Source organism: Neomonachus schauinslandi, chromosome 3 (genome assembly GCF_002201575.2).
Source record: "Neomonachus schauinslandi chromosome 3, ASM220157v2, whole genome shotgun sequence".
In the NCBI taxonomy this organism is placed as follows: Eukaryota; Metazoa; Chordata; class Mammalia; order Carnivora; family Phocidae; genus Neomonachus; species Neomonachus schauinslandi.
In genome coordinates, this window is record NC_058405.1 from 29,725,021 (window position 1) to 29,747,902 (window position 22,882).

The window sequence follows — 22,882 nt, forward strand, 5'->3', positions numbered from 1 at the left end:
TTCATCTCACAAAAAGGTACTGTGGCTATTTCTTCTGTGTAGCCCTGGCTTTAAAAACAAAAAGCTATCAGAAAAATAAAACTTAAAAAACCAAAGACACAAAAGGTTTATCTTCCTGAATCATAATGAAAATACCTGAACTGAGTTCGACATTTAATGCTGAAAGCACATTAGGTGTCTGGAAAGGTCACCAGACACGCAGGTCTTCGCTAACCAGGGAAAACCTGCCCACGACACACAAGGGACAGCACGTTGCCTGCCGGTGCTCAAGCAAATTAAGGCCGGCCTCCTCTCTGCACCCAGAGTCAGTGTGCAGCACACACTCTCCACTGCAGGATCACCCTCAACTTTTCCAGGGAAAGAGGTACTTAAGCTGTTCTTACTGACAATGCAAGCAGCTAGTCAAGAAGTTGAAAGATTACCTGTTCTCTCAGGTGTTAGTATTGCTTTATTTGAGGTTTTAGAGAAGCTGGGAGTATTAATGCCATTGCTATATGGGCTGAGTCTTGCAACAGGACTGTAAGGAAAAGCCAGTGAGACATTTGAAGAGAAGAGACTCCGCCATCGGCTCACTGTCACAGAAGCAGAAAATAAACAACAGCAGTTAGCTACCCGGGAGCTGACTGGGTCAGAGGGAGAAAGGGCAGAGGTTAAAAAAAAAAACGAAAAGACAAAGCAACGTTTCATAAAGATATCTTAAATGACTTCCATTTATCTAAGGCGGAAACATGTAAAAACAGGCCATTTGTGAATTCCTGTTGATACCTCCATTTAAGAATTAGTAATCAGCTTGATTAAAGCCAATATGCCTGGGTAATAAGGAAACCTTGTTTTGAGTTTCTACACTGGAAATGTTTTCCTACTCTATTTCTGCACAAGGACTTAAGTGTTTTGTAGTAATATAAAAGGTGAGTGTCCAAAAAAACCTCAAAATTAAAAATTGTGGGGAATGTTAGTATTAACTATACACAGTCCTGCATTTTTTCTTCCTAAGATTAATTTTCAACCCATTTTGTATCAGAAAATGTTGGTGCTCTTGGCTTACAGGACAAACTTAACAGGATGACTGCCTTTCTGAATGGCTGCCCTGAGTCCAAAACAAGCCTTATGGAAAAATAATAACAAAACCACAGGAGAAGGTTACAAAATTTAATGACAGCTATTTGTGATGGCAGGCATAGAGATTAACTGGTGATTTGCTGGGTATTTTTTTAATAAAAAATATCTTCCAAATTTTCTGTATGGAACATGTGTTACTTGTGTAACATTTAAAGGTAGGATGACACATACTATTACTTTAATCTTTTAAAGTAAGGAACAAAAAGGAGTATTACCTACAATGGGCAAATGATCTAATTCTTACATTTCACCTGGCCTAATTAATGTATTTCCCTCCTCCCAAATTGCCAACCCCTGCTGCTATTTCTAAGTTCTTGAGATCATGAAAAAGACCTCAAACTGTAAAAACTTAAGTCACACCAAATACCACGAACTCTCCCTTCAAGGGATGCAAATTACTGTGCTAGGAACATCCATTTTTCTGAAAAGCAATCATTTTGACATGTACTAATAAGCAGGACAGGAGGGAACACCTCAGAAATATAGATGAGGTTAAACCTCACTTAAAGCAATAACTGGGTATTTGCTGGAAATGTGACAAAACCTGGAGGAGCAAGTATACAAAGGGCCACTGTGACATGCATGGCCCAGACCACTTTTAATGAGCACTGCTAATGCGCAGTCGGACAACTAAAAAGTGTTTAAAAATGGGCAGTGGGGTGAAGAGAGAGACACCATGGGATGTGGGGGGTCAAGAAAATAATTGGCTCCAAAACTGGGATTCTTAACATCCTTGCAAATATCACCAAGGTTATTTAAAAGAGCAAAACGTTTCCTCTTATTTCAAGCAAGAATTCTTGAGATAAGTACCATTCCATTCCAAAAAAAAAAAAAAAATTAAAAAACAAAACAAAACAAAAACAACCTTTTCCTTCTGTAGGTGAAAGAGCTAGGCAAAGAAACTGCATTCGCAATGACCCCTCTTTCGGAACTCGCAAGTGTCCGCAAGGGGCCACTGCGGCAGCGAAGCTTGGTTCCTAACTCACACCAGTCACCTCACTTACCCAGTATGTAACTACGTGTGGTTAAGCAGCTCTTCTCAAGCTGAGCCAGAGCGGAGACCCGCGGAGCTGGCATTCCCAGTCCCGGAACTTCTAGATACGTAAACCTGATCCCCAAATACACTGAAAGATTGGGGTTAGCCGCTTTCACACCTTCAAACTCTAGGACTCAAAGTTTCTCATTAAAATTCTATATTAAAAAAAAAGACCAACAGCTCTTTGTGACGGCTGATTTGCTAAACAGATGATGTTTGATCACTTGCCAGGCAAATTACAGTAACTGCGTGTTCTCACCCACAGATGCAGGCGACAACGCATCCCAAGTAAACAGCATTCATCTCTCGGCACAGTAACTACTGTGACCCAGACTCCCAGCACAATGGCACAGTGATTGTGGCTATGACAGCAAGATCCCGACTAAGAACACAATTAGCATCTATTGCAAGAAAGAATGCTCTACATTGTCCTTTAGCATGGAGGTTTTTAAGAAGAGGGAGGAGAATTATCATGGGGGCAAGCTAACAAAACAATGTTAGACCAGCACCCAAGGCTGTGGTGGAGGAAAAGGGAAAAGAGAGGAAGCCATTACATCCTACTTCTTCACTATGTAGCCGAAGGATTATACAAATTGTAACACGAAGCATTTTTATGGGTCTTGTGGCGCTTGAACTCATGACCCCAAGATCAAGAGTCACATGCTCTACTGAGCAAGCCAGCCAGGTGCCCCCCAGGAAGCATTCTTATAGAGCATAAAACAAAAGAACCTTCTAAAGGGCAATTTTATCTTTTTCACTCAATTAATTTAATGGACTTTTCATATGAAGATATTAAGTTATTTGAGAGGCTCAGTGATGATTGCAAGGACCCTAAAAACAAAGTAAGACAATGTTGCCAATGGAGAAAATGGATAATAAAGTTCTGAACGGCAGTTACATTTCCCTACCCTCCACTGCAAAGTTCTACCTATAAGTCAGGCGCTTCTCAAACTTGGAGGTGGCATGGACTCCGTAACTTTTTGTTCTATTCCAAGCCCTCGAATAGCAGAGCTGGGCCCAAACACCAGGACACACTAAAGGTTTTCATTCCCAACCTTAAGTTGGACTGCCTCCCAGGACACTCTTTTCCGCATGCTCTCTCATCCTACTGCAACCTCCTGAATCGAGATGCTCGCCACCTCACACCAGATGAACGCCATCTACTCCTCAACCAACCTGTAGTCACCACCACCGCCCTGGCCAGCCGGCTCTGAACATCACGACCACGGCTGCGTCCATCCAATACTATTTAAACCGTATTACTCTCTCCCACTGAAGTTCCGCAGTGGCTCTTCACGGCACACGGGATCTGGAAGGCGCTCGGGATCATCTCGCCGGGACCCCTCCCCACCGCTGCGCCCTCCTGCCCACCTCCAGCATTTCTGGTTTCCTTGCTAACACACTCGGACAGCAAAACCTTCTACTTGGCTCCCTCCTCTAACAAGCGTCTTTTTTTTTTTTTCTTTAAGATTTTATTTATTTGACAGAAAGAGACACAGCGAGAGAGGGAACACAAGCAGGGGGAGTGGGAGAGGGAGAAGCAGGCTCCCTGCTCAGCAGGGAGCCCAATGTGGGGCTCAATCCCAGGACCCTGGGATCATGACCTGAGCTGAAGGCAGACGCTTGACAACTGAGCCACCCAGGTGCCCCTAACAAGCATCTTCTATTGAAATAAATTTGATAAAGTACTAAGGTGTGGACTGGTCCTTCATCTTTCTGCCAAAAGAATGTCTAATGGGCAATTATTTTTGGTACATCTTCAAAATTGCCAGACTTAAAAAATAAATTAGATTTGTGAAGCTATTTTTGTACATCATTAAATATAAATGCCCCCCAAGAAAAAGTTTAATTTGATAAATGTTCCAGTGATGATAATATCCAGAAAAATCACAAAGGACAGGATAGGTTTAAGAAAGAATCTAAATTTCTTTAATTCTCCACACTGAAAATTATTAATCAAAAAGTAACAATGACATTCCTTCCATGCCTTGCCTAGGTTCATAGCAAACACAGTAAATATTGAAATTTTTGTGGAATATATAGGTCTCTGCATATAGTCAAAATCAAATTTAAGAAAGAGCAGGACTTAATTTGCATAAAAGAAAAAAGAGAAACTGATCTAATGAGAAGTTCAGTGATAATCCTCAAAGATCGGTACTAAGAGTTCAACAATAAGGCAGTGCTAGAATACTTTCCAGAAACGATCCTTTTCACACTTTCTTCTCCCTAGAGAGATGGCCTTCAGTACCTAATACACTGTCTGGCACACAGTAAACAGTCAAAGCTCAGTGTGTTCAAAATCTTGGCCGAGTTCACTAATATCTCCTATTTCAAACCATTCTACCATTCCTACCTTAACACCTAAATGGTTCTGCCCAACTTCTTAAACTTATTAACTATAATTCAATATATATAGTATCTCTGAAGACAAAAGTTAGTTTAGTCCTTTCAGCCCAGCTAGACAGAGGCTCCATGAAGACATATACCTGCAGGAGCACAATGTCTTAGTACTTCCTAATAACTATTAAGTTGCTGAACTTTGTGTGAATCTTCTGGCTTCCAGCTAAAGGACTTTATATCACTTATGGCTAGGACCTACGATTGGGTCCCTGTCTTAGGATGAGCTCATTCCTACAACGCTGCGTGGCACAGTTAAAGTGAAGGGCTGTGCCAAGAACACCAGTTGGCAGTAAACCATGCAAGAAGGCAACAAAGCTTCCTCAAATTCTTGAAATGCTACCATTTCTTACAATCAAAGACACTATTCACAAAACAGCTAAGAGCGTTTCGTGGAATTTCTCTATGTCCTGCTTCCAACGGTGTAGCATCTGAGTTAGGTGAAGAAGTCAGTCCTGGGGGGCAGCACTCTTACTCTTTCTACTGGCTTCTAACGGCACAGCCGCATTCCAAATCAGGGTCCTGTGAAGAAATTTCTGTGAAGTTTATTAAACTTCACAAATATTAAAAAATATTAAAAATACTAAAAAAACCAAAACCCAAAAACATGAAAGGTCAGTCTCCAGTAGTGATGCAAATATCTTCCAAAGACACACACAGCACATAGTTATTTTCCTGCTCCACAGTCGTTCTGAGAAATCTGGCCCTGATGCTCCCACCTGCTTTTTAAAATTCATTTCTCTATTCATTTGAGCAGGCACCCACCACGGGGCTATAAAGTACCAGATGCTGCAGATACGGAGATGAATACAATTTGATTATCGCTCTCCTCTCCTTCCCACTCCAATTCCTAAAGCCCAGCTAGCGCCAAAGGCAGGCAAGTCGGATATGCATCTGATGTGATAGAGTAAGTGGAATAAAGGCACCATGAAGTACACTCACAAAGTGAAGACAGTGATTCACTTTCCAAGGGAAACCAAAGACTTCACCGGAAGACACTATGTTTAACATGGCTCTTGAAGGTTGAGGAGTTTACCCTGCAGGGTACAATGCCATTCCAGACAGAAATAACTTGGCAGAAGCCATGGAAGCAAGACAAAGCAGTGCACATTCAAGGAATGGCGAATGGCGTTGGGACTGAGGCGCAGGCACGTGGGAGAAGAGCCAGGACTGGTGGGTCAGGAGCAGCAGGTTCTGCACTGTCATTAGGAGGATGCGCTTTAATATTCAATCGGTGTTCTGAGAATGAGAAAGACATGGTCAGATAGGTGTTTTATGAAGATGACATAAATCGTCATATAGACGATGGACAATGTGGGCAGAGTGATGACCAGAAGACCAGTTAGGATTCACGGGGGAGCTGGTGAGACATCCAAGGTACCGAACTAAAGGATCAGCAGAACACTTGATGGGAACATGTTAACTAAGCCACATCTGAGCTAAAGAGGAGTCACCTGGTGGCCCAATGAATACAGGGAGTGGAGGAAAGGAGGTGGCCAAAGCTAAGGCCATGGTTTCTAAGACACTGACGCCAACCACTGAGACAGGCAACATGACATAAGCATGCTTAGTGAGAGGAGAAAATGAGCTGCATTTGAGATAGTTATAGGACACGCCTACGTGCTGGTGCCCACTAAGGAGTTGAGAGCTCGGGAAAGAAGCTAGAGAGGAAGAATTTGGGGCACGTAAACAAGTAGGTGTTAGATGAAGCCATAGGCATGAATGAAATCACCCAAGGAGAATGCACATAAGGAAGGTACTTAAGGAACATTTACGAGTGGGTAAAGGGAGACTCAGTAACAGACACTAAGGTCACTGAGAGAATTCAGGAGCTCAAGGATCAGTAGAGCCCCAAACCACTAAAGGTAATGAAGGGCTGCAACCTGGAAGCAGCAGTTAATATGGGAATTCCTGCAGAGAGGTCCTACAGGATAATGAGTAAGAAACAGCAACTGGCTGGATAACTGGGCCACTGATGGGAGCAGGTTCAACAGAGGAGCTAAAGCAGAAATCTGTGTTACGAGGTCAAGCAGACATAAGATGAGGAAGAAGAAATAACTCTTTCTAGAGAGATCCGGCTATAAAAGAAAGAAGAAACAGGGTTGTAGTTTGCAGAGCATGAAACTCAAGGGAGGATAGTTTTAGGATAAGGGAAAAGACGAGCATATTAATAGAATGAGAACAGAACAGAACCAGAGGAGAAAACAAGAGTCTACAGAAAAGGGGAATGCACTGACATGAGGTCCTGGAGATCAGGAGGCATGGGGCAGAGAGAGAGGGTAGAGGGGACAGCCGTGGGAACAGGGAGGGTTATTTCTTCCTCTGCAACTGGGAGGCAAAGCTAGTGAGAAGACAGAGAATGCAATGATGGCCTCCTTCATCTGTAAACTAGAAGGCAATAAATGTGCTCCCAAGGCAGAGGCTTGAACACAGAACCAGTGTAGTAGTAATGGCCTGGCCCCCACTGGGAGAAGCCCAAGTGACTGCCCAGGTGAGTCTGTAACAATAGGTGAGCCTCAAAAATTATTTGAAGATGTTTAGGCTTAGATACTGACTGCAAGGTCATCTGCCGCCAGGATATTTTAGAGATCTTTGGTAGGATCTTGGTAAAGGGAGTTAAATGAAGGGCTAGATGGCTATATTCACTGCCAGTGAAATCAGAGATCACAGCAACAGGCTAACTAACACAAGGGTTGACCAACGTTTTCTGTAAAGGGCCAGACGGTGAGTATTCTAGGCTTTGCTGGCCATACAGTCTCGGTTGTAACTACGGACTCTGCCATCAGAGCAATACAGCAGCCCCAGGCCACACATGAATGAATGAATATGACTATGCTCCAATACAACTTTATTTATACACACTGAGAGGTGAATTGCATAAAAATTATGGGCCATGAATTTTCATGTTTTCCAACTATCTGAAAACGTGAGCAGCATTCTTACCTCACAGGCCATGCAAGAACAGGCTGAAGGCCAGATACGGCCACAGTTTGCCAACCCCCGGGCTAACACACGTACCACTTTTATAACAGTCACTCTGGAGAACACACAGGATTAGAACTGCACTGTAAGGTAAGTCAGGTGTTGCGTTACAGCAATGAAGGCCAACAGGGTACTTCTTTACTGCAATTTTTCACAACATATTAAAGATCAACAGAAGATTGTAAGGAGATTGGACTAAGAATCCAGATACCAGAATTCCAGGCTCCAACCTGCCACATCCTAGTTCTCATGTGGAGCAAGTCAGGTAATATCTTAGTGTTTGCAGGGTCTCCATGTGAAAAGGCACGTTTGTGGGAAGATAATAAGCAGGGCTGTGGCAAGCACAAGACAAAAGTCTGCAGTTTGTGGCATGCATTCACAGACTATAAGCATTTTTTTTTTTTAAAGAAGCCTACTGAAAAGTTACAGCTAGTTGGAGGAAAACCATACTCTAAACCCAGAGGGGGAATGTTCTAGAAGTTAACTAGGAGAAAGGACAGTACAGAAATGTTCTGCTCTTTCACTCCTAATTCTAAGGCATTTTAACCTGTCCTCTCAAAATGATGCACATGCTTTCTACATTATGCCTTCTTATCTAGACAATTTCACAGACTCGATCTTTCCTCAACTCAGTCAGAGCCAAAGTACTAAACCTTGAACATTCTACAACTTGATCAGGGTAGGTCAACAGTGCTCACTTATGTATCCAAAGACTATCTCAGAGGAAACATATGTCCCAAATGCCACATTTTAAGAAATATGGTTTCTTCAAAACCACAGGCTCCTAAGGTCATGTCTCTGACACTTAAATAATGGTGTTCTTTACCACAGAGTCCTGGAAAGTAAGGCCAGAGGAGGAAAGGGGAGATAAACTTTCAATCCTCTGCTTTTATGCCTTCTTTACATAACAGGTGGGCAGGACTCAGTACTAAGCCAAACTACTGGAGGAATTCCACACATGGCCTTTCACTCACACCAGTGACCAAGTGGTCTAAGATCAGGGAAGGGACGGGAGACATCTCTTTTAATACCTGCTATTCACTTATGTTGGCAGGAAGTTTCATCCAGACCACAGCACTTTGACCTAAACGCACACACCACTAGGCAAGAAGATTGTTTTCATGAGCCATCCTCTCAGCTATAAACTCCCCAGGTAATCAGATTATATTTGTCCATACCTAGAGGTTAGAGCCTACAGAAAGGCTTGCACACTGATGTACTCAAATGTTCACGCTAAACTTAAAGGAATTAAGGAACCTAGGCAAAGATAGTATTTTACTGGTTCACTCTCATAAACTCAGACTGCCCAGACTCGGGCTTCAAGTTCACATTAAGTAAGCACTGCTGACTTGGCCCCAGCTTGAGCAAGCCCCCAGGGGTAGGAACATATGGCCTGCAGCTTATCTGATCCCCTATTTTTACTGGGTAAACTTGATAGCATTAATTTCTCCACCGCTCTCCATGACCCAATGAATACGCACATGGAGCTGGGAAGGCCTACTACTTCTTTGAAACAGGTGTTCTTAGCAATCTCTCCCAGACATACACAAAGTAAAGAAGATTCAACTATTATGCATTTGCCAGTGTATTCACATAAGGAGAGGGGCTACAGAACTAGTAAACGTCCCTCCCTAATTGTATTCTTAGTGACTATTTATTCAGGATAAGTTAATTGTAACCGTTAAGTATACTTGTTTTATGTCAATATACATAATGTGTTTGTTACATGTTAACACATATTTATGTTCATAAATGTGTTTGTGTTATATGCTAATATACATATTTATGTGTTTAAATACATATTTATATAAACATATAGCCCCAGAACACTGTAATACTCAATATATAAACTTCGGTTGTATTCAAAATGTAAAACTTACAAAAACATGACTTACATACCATCTTTAAGAAACATCTAATAAAAGAGGTCATTTACCCATATAAATAATACCTAGAGCTAATCAAGAAAGTCACTTTCAACATTAGGATTAAGTTTTAAAATATACGAGGTTTAAAAGTAACTAAGGGATTATATACCTGCAATGACTGGCAGATAAATGTTTAATACTTGAATGAGAGTTACAAAGTTTCACCATGAAGGAGTATTATTTAACCACATTTATTCCATAGGGATCTGACTTTTATAATTATTCTTGATCTTGAATTTAATAGGTCAAACGTTTTCTAGGTAAAGTAAGACTTGCTGGTTCAAGTGTCTAGTTACCATTTAAGCATTAGACTTTTTTCTACTTCTCAGAGCTTAACCTGTCCCAAGACCACACGCTGAATGTTCTTCTCTCTGCTCTTCTCTCTCCGTGGGTCTTCTCTAACCAGGACAATGGTCTAAAAACTGAAAAATGAGGGTTGGAAAGGGGATATTCTCTGGACTGTCAGCCAACTTGTTTCCATTTCATCGCTGGTCAAAACAGAAGAAAAGCTGCCAACTCCAAGCATACATGGACCAGATTCAGGGCTGCCCAAGACTGGAGTGAGCTCTAAAACTGCACAAATGATCAGACTTCCCATCTCCAATTAACAGGGGACGTTAAAAAACCACATCTGACTTCAGCAGTAATTACACTTCAAAGGCATGTCTAAAAATGCCCTTTTATAGAAGCCATTTTTCCTTTAGACCTGATGACTGTGGCTTTAATCAAACATAAGGACAGTGAAAATGGCCACAAAACGTGGTAAGTCGGCCTCTGTGAAAGTCCTAATTTAACCCAAAAAGAACAAGGGAAAAGAATGACCTAACCATCTGCCAATGATGCGATGTTGTCATGCAGATTCGACAGCTGCATCTAATTTGGATGACAGCCACCGTGCAAGCCATGACAGCCAGCCAGAGTGACTTCCAAGCTCCACATGGCAATAACAAGGTAAGTCAAGGAAGAGGCTACAGTCCAGTTCTAGAAGAAACAGGCTCGATTATCTCATGTCTGAAAACAGTGTGGTTCCTCTTGTTAAAGGACAGACTAGATCACCAATAAGAACCTTCCTGCTCTTGACCATGTCCAGTGTGTTAGGAAATGCAAGGCCAGCAGGCTACTAGAAAGCTCTGTGCACTTCTGAATAGGAAGAGTAATGGAAACAGAATCTGGATATTCCTTCCTGGAATATCTCCTGGACTAAAATACTTTTCTTCCAATAAGGGACACAACACACGTGCTTATAGCCCCGTGGCAGAAAAGGCCTCTGACCCACTAGTATTGAGAGGTGGTAGAAAGTAAGTATAATTAAGAACTTTGAGGAGAAAAAACTATTTTCTTGTCCCTAAAAGTAACCACTGCATGATTTTATTAAAATGCCTGCACATGGGGAAGCCTGGGTGGCTCAGTCGGTTAAGGGTCCAACTCTTAATTTCGGCTCAGGTCATGATCCCAGGGTCGGGAGATTGAGCCCTGTGTCAGCCTCTGCACTGGGCGTGGAGCCTGCTTAAGAGTCTCTCTCCCTTTCCCCACCCCCCCAAAATTATTTAATTAATTAATTAAATGCCTGCACATGCAAGAACATTAAAATATATACAAAGGTCTAAAACAAAAATCTCTTTCCCTTTCCCACCCAGATCCACTTTCCCCGAGTTCTGTTTGGGAACTTGGGGACAATTCTGTAACTACTGTGTAACTTTAAGCAGATACACCAACATCACCTTGTTGCCCTCTGCCTCGCCGTCCGATATTGAGCCCGCGGAAGTCTCTCCTCCCTTCCACTCCCATCTCCAGACCTCATGGTTCTGTTTCGACACTGTCAGGGTCTACCGGTTCTCCTTTCTGTTGGATAGCTGTGATCGGGACAACTTTAAGGTGAACATCAGATATTAAGCCACATACAGGTGGCGTGTCCGTGGCCTCACAGAAGCATCGCTCACTGGGGAGCTGAGTACGGTCAGAGGGCCCAGGGAAAAGAAAGGAATTGTCTGGCACCAGATCCCAACCATTGGGCGAAGAACGCCCCAAGCGTTGAGTCCACCTATTTTCTCATTTCCTCATTCCTGGCCCCTCCCGAGTCACCTCCACAGGCACTCTTTTCCAGATTCTTGGATCTTCTTTCTTTGTACTGCCTCCACCATTAAAACTGGTGCAGAGAGTAAATTTTCTAAATCTTTGCAGGAACCAAAAGCCCCTTCCATTTGTCTCCACAATCTATGATTTGCCTGGGCATGACATATAGTTTGAAAATACCTTTCCTCAAAACTAAAAAGACAATATTCATTTCCCAGCTAAGCATCTAGCATTCCTTGAAATGCCTGAGGTCTATTACACTGCAGATAACCTGTTTCTTCAGGGTTTTGTAGGGTTTTAACCCTGGAAATTCAACAAGGATGTCTAGGTTTAGGTCTTTTCTCATCTACCTTAGTTCATACCAGGGAGTTTTCTTTCTTGAGCTCAAAGAAATTTTCTTCTATTATTTATTCTTCCTTCCTCAACTGTCTGTTCCTGCTTCTAGAATTGTTAAAGATTAGAGGTTTGGAATCTGCCATCTACGTCCCCTAACTTCTCTCATATTGTCTCTTTTTGAGGCGGATTTCCTTTGACAAATATGGGTAAGCAGCTTGGTTCTTAGTCCTGTCCATTCCCATTCCATACTTCCAACAAATTAAAAATGACTACAAATAATGATGTGCCTGCTGCTTTTTTCAGCAATCTGTTCTTGTTTAAAGGTGTATTATTCTCTTAAATCTAAGCACAGGGACTTCTCTATTCCCTATTCCCTACAAAGTCAGTCGATCTGTTTATTTTGTTCATGCTATCAGTTTCCCCAAAAATCAAATGAGACTTGGTTACTGGTGTGTATTTATGAACACAGACTATGTTCATCTAAGTAATTGGCATGAGCTTCTTCTGCACCAGTATACATATTACCCCAACAGGCCTCCGACTTAGAAGATGGACAACAGGCACTACATAAATGCCTGGATTATTCCATAGGCAAACTTCCCATGAGATGCCTAGATGTGCAGCCACAGAGTGGCTGAGGATCCCAACGGTGCAAAGTAGGGCGGTCTTCATGCTAGGACTGGGATGCTTTACAAGTTCATCTAACAGTCCCCCCAGCCCTGCTCAGTCTACCGTGGACATCACAACTAAAGTTCCCTCAAGCTCTGCTTCTCAGTCAGGAGTAGGGATCCCATGCTTAGATCCCTGGATTTTCTTTAAGAATAGGTATTTGGTTTTACGCCGGAGATTAAACGTCCACCTACTTGCCGTCATCCTCTTTTAGCGCACACCAGCAACTCCTACTGCTGAATACCCTTTTACTGATTTAACTTGGCTTATCTAAAGTGCCACAGACTGGAAGATCAGACGGAGCATGCGTGTACATACATACACATGTGTATATGAATACAGACACGTGGATGATGATGACAGTATCTGAATTGCACTCACACACACACCCCCCCCACATCCCCTGTTCCTCGAAATACAATTTTATAGCTACAATGAAAAAAAAATTTTTAACTCACAAATAAAAACTGTTAAGAGCTCCAAAACTCAAATGTATGAAACCTGTTACTATGTAAAAGTTTAAAGCTCCATGTATTTTAAGTAATTGAGAAGATCAAAGTTTTATGTTTTCAAAGTAAATTAAGTATCATGAAGAGTTTGGCCATAATTTAAATGACCACTTCTCACAAGAAGTCACACAGGAAATACAGGATATTAATGAGAGAAGCAGCAGAAAACATTTCCAAGTTTATCTAAGTTAAAGAATCCCCTCAAAACCAAAACATGCTCAAGCCTAACTTCACTCACAGGGCTAAGAATTTCTAAAATCACCATTTCATTCTCCACATCTTGCCAGACTTCAAGAAAGGCTAGTATCAATCAACAATTCCGTTAGCACTCTGACACTTTCCTGTTCGGGGTCACGTCACTCCTTTGCTGAAAACTACCCAAAGGCTTCCAAATCATCTTAAGACAAAGTCCGAAATCCTTAAGCGCCCTGAATACCCCGCATGCCTCCCTCGTTTCATGTAGAATCCCTGGGCTCCTTTTTTCTCCCTCCACCTCTCTCTACTACACTCCCACCACAACGGTCTGCCACTTCCTCTCCCGTCAGGAGTCTCACCCCTGTGTAGGTCCTTTCCATATGCTGTTCCTGCGGTCTGGGCCGCTCTCCCGCACCTCCTGGCCATCCAAACCACTCGGACTCAGGTCCGCTAGCACCATCATGCTTGTTTTAAGGGAAAGGAAGAAAAAAAGAACAAGAGCGGCGATCTGCACAGTCGGTTATACCAGACTGCACGTTCCGAAGGCTAGGCCCTGAGTTCATCTTGCCCCCGACCCCCGCGTACCTAGCACTGTGCCTGCATGCAGCAAGTGCTCCATACATTGATTTCACGATTAAGCATCTGAATCGTCTGATCAAGGCCCAGTGTTTCAGAAAAGGAGGGTCTACGAATTCTTGCCTACGCGGATGATTTACGTACGGGTCCCATGACACAGGCATGAACATCTACCAAAATAAAACTTCACTGCCACAGAAGCCAATTCAGCCAATCATTAGAGTACTAAGAAAGCAGTAAACAACTACAGTGGGAGAATATCTACTGTTTTATTTCTTCCTCACTGGGGTAAGAAAACAGCATGTCAATGATATATATTCATTGTAACAAACATTATGCACTGTCATAAGCTCTGCTTATTTTAATAACTGTCTTGTGGTAGAAATGCAAAATAAAAAAACAAAAAACCACAGAGAAACACATGTAATTGGCAAAAGAAAGGAAAGGAGGAGGGCTGTTCAGGAGTATCCGGCAAACACATTCCCGTGTTGCTGGATAGAATGGGCTAGAAACCACAAATTTCCCAGTAGCACAGTCCCTACTGATTTGCCATTTATCGTACTGAACATCATTCCCAGCACTGAAGCAAATGCACCGAAACTATTCTGATCATACGAGGAAAGCAAAGATGTGATGAAAGGCCACAGCCATGACAGTGTGTCTTCAATTTCTAGCACACAAGAATAACAGCAAATGTCCAGAGACCGTGTTTCTGCAAATTTCAGTATGATTCCAGATTATTCTTCCGACGAGAAAGGGACTCCTTTACAAAGCTTACCTAAAATGAACTGCACAGACTAAGTTTTAATGTTGTGTTCCCAATCTGACAGAGCACCTCGAGACTGGAAACATGAGCTGATGAAGATAGCATCTAGGGCCAGGCAAGAAGAGGCTGGACGGGGTCCAGAAGACAGACACTCAAGAAGCTTCCTAATGTCTCCGTTCAATCTGTGCGGCTTTTAAACAAATGAAAAGGCCACCTTCAGAGCACTGGATTAGTCGACAACTTTCTTTTCCACTGGCTAAATTTAGAGAGGAATACTACATCATACCAACCAAGACAAACACGGGAACTGGTATCATAGGAAGATAATAAAACAAAAACTCAATTAAGAAGCAGTATCTATTTACATATGCATAGCATATAATCCCAGAGGAAATGAAAGATGCTCATAAGGAAACATGACCCAAGACAGTAATTGTGTAGGGCTATACTATTTGTGAAGACTATACCCACACTCCTCAAATGTGACCTGTCCTGATTCAATAGTTATGGATATTCAAGGATCTTCAGGCAAGATAAGCTTTTATTAACTGGCCCCAAATTAACTGAGCCACATACTGGGTATTTCCAATTACTCAGATAAGCCTTTTTTTTTTTTTTTTTTAATCATTATTTGGTTATTTAACATCCCAGCCTCATAACAAGGACTCACCAAAAGCTCTAGATTAGCCTTATTTCAATTTAGGATATCACATGAATTAATGCTACCCATGAAAGTTCTATCGGTGTTTGTTATTTACAGTCTACAAGGGTGGGGGAAAGGGCGCCTGGGTGGCTCAGTCAGTTAAGCATCTGCCTTCAGCTCAGGTCATGATCCTGGGGTCCTGGGATCGAGCCCCACATCGGGCTCCCTGCTCAGTGAGGCGTCTGGAGTCTGCTTCTCCCTCTGCCTCCACCCCGCCACTGCTCGTGTTCTCTCTCTCTAATAAGTCTTTAAAAAATAAAAAATAAAGTGGTGGGAGAAGTGGGGAAGAATAAAGAAAACCATGTCAGAAATATCGATCTAAGAAGAGACAGAAGAAAAGGAACAGCTAATGAAGTTGCCTTAAACTTCCTATTCTTAAATAAATTACACTCAAAAACTTTCCAATCTGAGATCCCAACTCTAACAGACAGGCTGATTTATAGCTAGAGAAAACAAACCTCCCCCCCACCAAAGAAAAAAATGCTATTGGTTTCCTATAAAGTATAAATAGCCAAACTAAAAGGATTCCCTGTATGTTTTGGTTCAGATTCTGAATAAAGAACTGCATAGTAGGAATGTGTCCACATATTTAGATAGCACTTCACATTTATCGAAGTAATTTTACATTCAACATTGCCTGAAATCTTTCTAATAGCCCTGTGAAATCTGTTAAATGTCCCCACTTACTAGGTAAGACACTAGAAGCAAATGACAGGCTTTCTTTTTTTTTTAACTAAAATATAATGAGCTATCACTTCACACCTGTCAGATTGGCGGTTACAAAAAAAAAAGAAAAAAAGAAAAAAGAAAGAACAAGTGTTGGCGAGGATGTGGAAAAAAGGGAACCCTTGTGTACACTAATGGTGGGCATGAAAGTTGGTATAGCTGCTATGGAAAATATCATGGATCTTCCTCAAAAAATTAAAAATAGAAGAACCATGCAATCCAGCAATTCTACTTCTAGGTTACCCAAAGAAAAAAGCACCTGGAGGGTACGATGCTAAGACAGAGAAAGACAAACACTGTATGATTTCACTTATGTGTGGAATCTAAAAAGCAAAACAAATGAACAACAAAACAGAAACAGACTCAAATACAGAGAACAAACTGCTGGTTGTCAGCAGGAAAGAGAGTGGGGGGATGGGGGAAACAGGTAAGGGGATTAGGAAGCACAAACTTCCAGTTATAAAATAAGTCATCGGACAGTGACCTGCTCTTAATCACAGTTAAGACACACAAAGGTGCTAGTGAGTACTTTGTCTAACTACTAAATCAAAATCCTCACCATATTCATTCACTCAACAATTAGCATTCAGTACCAACAATGGGACAGAAACTATTCTAGGCACCGGGAGGGTCAACAGCACTAACAAAACAGACTTAAATATCCACCTCCAACACTAACATTTTAATGAGCACCACCAAGTAAATTTCTTTTGGCTTGGCTAGTTGGATGCCATTTACAACACCAACATTCGATTAGTTTCTTTGCCCATGTAAGAAATTTAAAGGTATTCAAATTAATAAATCATAAAAAAACCAAACATTCGGAACTTAAAACATGTTTGAGAATTTATTAAACATTGGTAATTCAAAAGGAAACTGAGGCACAGGTCCCTATCATCAGATGCTTCATCTACTTGAAAGAAGGCATAGACATATTAAAAATTAAGGAAAAAGATGCTCACCAAACAAGATACTTCCAAATGGAAAATAACATTGTTAGGACCATTTTCAAAGAGAAAAACCAACCAAGATACTGAATATGTCTAAGATTGCATATTCAAATCAGGGCCCAATTTTTTGGGGGGGAAAAAAAGATTATTATTCTAGGCTTTCTTAATTTTATACCAATAGATTGCAGATTAAGAAGTACTGAAAGGGGGTGCCTAGGTTGCTCAGTCAGTTAAGCGTCTGCCTTCAGCTCAGGTCATGATCCCAGAGTCCCGAGACTGAGTCCCACATCGAATCCCGGGCTCAGCGGGGAATCTGCTTCTCCCTCTGACCCTCCCCCTTCTCATGCTTTGTCTCTCTCACTCTTTCTCGCTCAAATAAATCATTTAAAAAAAAAAAAAAAGTACTAAAGATTTAACTTTCAACAATGAGTTGTTTTTCTTTGAACATTACTTTCTGTACATTATCCAAAAAAGCCATTTACATTTTCAAATGTATTAGGAAAGAGACCCAATGTTTAAGCCTTTATTATCTCTGCTTTACAAACATCCTTATTTATTGTCCGACAACAACTGTAGAAAATAAATATAAATGTAGAAGAGGCTGAGAAAGCTTAAGTAACTCGCCAGTGTTGACTACTTGATATAGAAGACCTTATAAATTATGAAATTCGGGTATTAAAAGACCAGTCTGGAAAAGGGGAAAATAAGTTTTGGGATCTACAATAAAAGTTTCAATTTAATTTTCAATTAAAATATTAATTGACCAAGTCAACTGAGAATGTCGGGGCATTGGATACATATCAGCAGTGTGTGTGTGTGTGTGTGTGTGTGTGTGTGTGTGTGTGTGTGTGTGTGTGTGTGTGTGTGTGTCTTACACCGAAAGTAATTGTCTTACTGTATCTTAAACACACACATTTAACCAATTTGCAAAACTGTAGCTGTGAAGACAAAGCATTTCTTTCAGCAATACCTTTAAAAAGCTCTTAATGAAGGTGCTATCTCAATAAATAACAAAACATTCCTTTCTGTGCCTCGTTTTCTTCATAAAAATAAACCTTCAGAAGGGTAGGATTTTAGTAAGCCTTTTCTCACAACCTCAACAAAACGTGAAGCCTTCCCATACACTCTCCCATAATTTACCAAGGTTGGTTACCTAGATCCAGGGTCACGAGGTTATCAGATAGAGCATGAAGACCATCCCAGAGAAGGCGGGCAGCAAGAAGAGAGTCGGGTCCTTCACAAAGTTACCGTCCCAATGAACTCAGAATGAACTCAGTAGCAACTGCACAATTAGGGACAACCTTGGGAGAAATGCTACCCAACGTACCCACAGAAGCTGAGGTTTCAGATGTGTTCCCATGCAAGTTTACTTCTCAAGCAGGGAAGACCGCTAACTTGCAACCAAGAAAACGGTACAGGCTAAGTTCCTAGGGTGCAAGAGGGGATAAAGAAGGGTACGAAGGACCAAGGCACCAAAAGGGCTAGAAGGTCTGCCACTAGACACACTTTGGCGCCTCATTATTATGGCCCGCCTCCACAGGTTCTACAGGGAATTAATCTCTAAGTAATTTTCTTCCCAGAAGCATTAGGGTCAAGAAATAGAAACCAAGTATTTAACCTATTTGCTCTCTAATTAAGGCAGCATCTAATCTGAAGCCCCAGGCTCCCAGTGGAGGACACTTCCCTACCCCACGGTTAAATAAAAAGTAGGAGACACAGGAGAAGAAAGACAAAGGGGATGATAATACTACCCTTTCAAAAAATCTAATCTCTCATCAGTCCTTTTCATGCCAGTGGATGGTCTTACTGAAAGGTCTTTACATTCGGGGTGGGGAAGGGGGCGGGGAGCATATAGACACTCATCATTTTGCAACAAAATACAGTAAGATAAGTAAAAACTATTTTAAAGTAAACATGCTGGTGAACAGTAAAACAAGGCTGCAAGCTAATGCTTTGCAGGACACTGAAAAGAAAGGGATGGCTGGTAAGGAAAGAGTGCAAATACTCCGCCCTGTCTTAAAATGTTCAAAGCCAAAACTAAAAATGTTAACAGCTGTTTAACTGTGACTTTAGATTCAAAAAGAATTAAAAATTCATTTATTTTAGCAACAGAGTCTATAAGATGTCAGGTTCCCTTCTAGCCCGCGTGACCAACAAAACAAAGTCACTGTCCTTGGGCAATTTATATTCAAATGAAGGACAACAAACTTGATCTCAAAGAAAATGCTCAATATTTGTTACCTGGAAATGCTGATTAAGAGAGACATGAGATCTAAACAAAGTGTTTTATTAGAATTACTTGAAAGTTCTAAAATACGGAATGCTCACATTATTCCAATTAAATATTTATGCTATAATATGAATAAAGTTAAAACCATAATTTCTGGTATCTGTTAATTTGCTGTCATGGACCAAGGACTCCCTTAATTGGAAGCCAGTAAGAATTCTTTGATACTGCAGACTAAATATGAATTCCTCCCTATTCTCTTACAAAACCACACAAGATTTTTTTGAGGACTCCATACTGTTTCCTACAGTGGCTACACCAGTTTGTATTCCCACCAACAGCACACAAGGGTTCCTTTTTCTGCACATCCTCTCCAACACTTGTTTCTTGTGTTTTTGACTTTAGCCATTCTGATGGCTGTGAGGTGATAGCTCACTCTATTTTTAATTTGCATTTCCCTGATGATGAGTGATGTTGAGCACCCTTCCATGTGTCTGCTGGTCAGCCATCCGTATGTCTTTGGCAAAATGTTTACTGGGGTCAGTCCTCTGCCCATTTTTAATTGGATTAGTTTCTTTGGTGTTGAGTTGCATAAGTTCTTATATTTTGGATATTCACCCCTTACTGGATATATCATTTGCAAGTATCTTCTCTTATTCAGTAGGCTGCCTTTTTGTTTGGTTGATGGTTTCCTTCACTGTGCGAAAGCTTTTCATTTGGGTGTAGTCCCAATAGTTTATTTTGGCTTTTGTTTCTCCTGCCTGAGGAGACATATCTATAAAAATGTTTCTATGACTGATGTCAAAGAAATTATGGCCTAGGTTTTCTTCTAGGATTCTTATAGTTTCAGGTCTCACAGTTGGGCCTTTAATCCATTTTGAGTTTATTTTTATGTATGGTGTAAGAAGGTGGCCCATTTCTTTCTTTTGCATGTAGCTGTCCAGTTTTCCCAACACCACTTGAAGAGACTGTCTTTTCTCTATTGTATATTCTTGCCTCCTTTGTCGTAGATTAATTGATCATAAAGCATGGGTTTATTTCTGGACTCTCTATTCTGTTCCACTGATCTACATGTCTGTTTTTGTGACAGTACCATACTGTTTCAATTACTATAGCTTTGTATTGTATCTTGAATCTTGGATTGTGATGCCTCCAGCTTTATTCTTCTTTGTCAAGACTGCTTTGGCTATTCAAGGTCTTCTGTGGTTCCATGTAAATTTCAGTTCTAGTTCTGTGAAAAATATTGTTAGTATTTTGATGGAGATTGCAGTATATCTGTAGATTGCTTTGGGCAGTATGGATATTTTAACAACATCGGTTCTGCCAGTCCATGAGCATGGAATATCTTTCTACCTGTTTGTGTCATTTTCAATTTCTTTCATCAAGGTTGTATAGTTTTCAGAGTGTACAGGTCTTCCACTTCCTTGGCTAGGTATTTTATTATTTTTGGTGCCAATTATAAATGGGATTGTTTTCTTCTCTTTCTACTACTTCATTATCAGTGTATAGAAATGCAACAGATTGCTGTATATTAATTTTCTATCCTGTGACTTTACTGAATTCATTTATCAGTTCTAGTAGTTTTTTGGTGGGGTCTTCAGGGTTTTCTATATATACTATCACGTTATCTACAAATAGTGAAAGTTTTACTTCTTCCTTACCAACCTGGATGCCTTTTTTTTTTTTTTTTTTTGTCTGACTGCTGTGGCTAGGACTTTAAAAATAGAATTTACCCTATGATCCAGTAATTCCAGTAAATACTGGGTATTTACCCAAAGAACATGAAAACACTAATTTGAAAACATATACACACTCCTATGTTTAATGCAGCATTATTTACAAGAGTCAATATATGGAAGCAACCCAAGTGTCCATCTACAAATGAATGGATAAAGACGACATGGTGTATATACAATGGAGTATTATTCAGCCATAAAAAAGAATTAAATCTTACCATTTGCAACAACATGGAAAAGAGCCAGAGAGTATAATGCTAAGTGAAATAAGTCAGTCAGAGAAAGACAAATACCATATGATTTCACTCACACGGAATTTAACAAACAAAAAAAGAATGAAGAAAAAAAGACACAGACCAAGAAACGGACTCTTAAACAGAGAACTGGTGAATACCAGAAGACAGGAAGTAGGGGTTGTGAAATAGACAAAGGGAATTACAAGTACACTTAACTTGATGAGCCCTGAGAAACGTATAGCATTGTCGAATCACTATATTGTACACCTGACACTGTCGATTATACTTAAACAATAAAATTAAATGTAAAAAAACACACAAGAATGACAGCAAAACTCAGTCTTCTAAACCTGCAAGGAAGACAGAACAGGAAGGAGTCACTATCAGTCCAAGGAGGTCACTTCATTTAGAAATGTAAAATGGATAAACATTAGGTAACAGACTTGGGTTTTGACATTCTCTGCTCCAAGGACCCACAGTGGGGGACAAACCAACAAGAACCTGGAATGTTCTGGAATTGGATGTGCAGCCTACCACTGAGGGCAGGGAGCTTTACAGTGAAGCAAAAACAGAACGACTGTTTAGGAAAATACTGGGACCCTCAAATCCCTCCCCTCCCCAGGCAGCTGCTCCTCTCCTGCTTTATTCTATTGCTTAAATAAACCAAAATTAAAAGCCACTGGATTTAAGATACCTTACACAAATACGAGTACCTTACAAACACAGGAGGATTAAGTGAGGGTCTGTGTACAAGAAGGTAGACTCAGTGACGGCACGGACTTGCCATCTGTTTGGTCACTGCTGTGTCCCCATTCCCTACAAGGTGCCTAGCACACAGAGTGTACTCAATAGACATGCAGCAGAGGAGTTTCAGAGAGGAATTTTTACAATCTCCAAGAAAAGAGAACATCAATATCATGGATAGAAAACACAACAGAATATAAAAATCTGAACATCATGGGCACCTGGGTGGCTCAGTGGATTAAGTGTCTGCCTTCGGCTCAGGTCATGATCCCAGAGTCCTGGGATCAAGTGTCACACTGGGCTCCCTGCTCAGCAGGGAGTCTTCTTCTCCCTCTACCCCTCCCCTCTGCTTGTGATCTCTCTCTCTCTCTCTCACACACACACACCCACACACACACATACTGTCTCTCAAATAAATAAAATCTTTAAAAAAAAATCTGAACATCAATCCAGGAGATTCAACATCTGACTAAAAGGACTATCTAGAATGAAAGAATAGAGAAAACTGGAAAGCAGGAGGGATTTACAGAGAAAGAATGCAGGATGTTTTGCAGAACTCAAGTTTCCTGGTTAAAATGCCCACCAGCATAAAAAATGAAAATATCATGGACTAGGAATGAAAAGATTCTGAGATTCTATCTAAAAGGTATTTTAGAGAAAGCTCACAGGAATCAGAAATGAGAATGATACAGGACTTCCACAGCAATCCCAAAGCTGAAATATAATGAAATAATGTCTTCTATACTCTGTTGGACATGGTTTCCAACCTAGATTCTACACCTAGCTCAAAGAACAATCAAGATTGAAGATATAATGAAGACATTTGCAGACACAGGAGGTTCTCAAAGTTTACCTCCCCCATATCCTCTTTCCTCTCCTGCTCCTGAGAAAAGGCAACAGGAGAATGAATTCTACCCAGAGAGGGAACATAAGGAAAAGGGAGTCTTCGCATCCAGGAACAGGCAGGGCTACAC

General features: G+C 41.0%; 1 protein-coding gene across 1 annotated transcript in view; it reads right to left on the reverse strand.

The window, feature by feature from the left end:
- Positions 1 to 22,882, reverse strand: part of SLAIN1 (SLAIN motif family member 1) — a 56,431-nt gene that overhangs the window by 16,154 nt on the left and 17,395 nt on the right. The window lies entirely within an intron of this gene.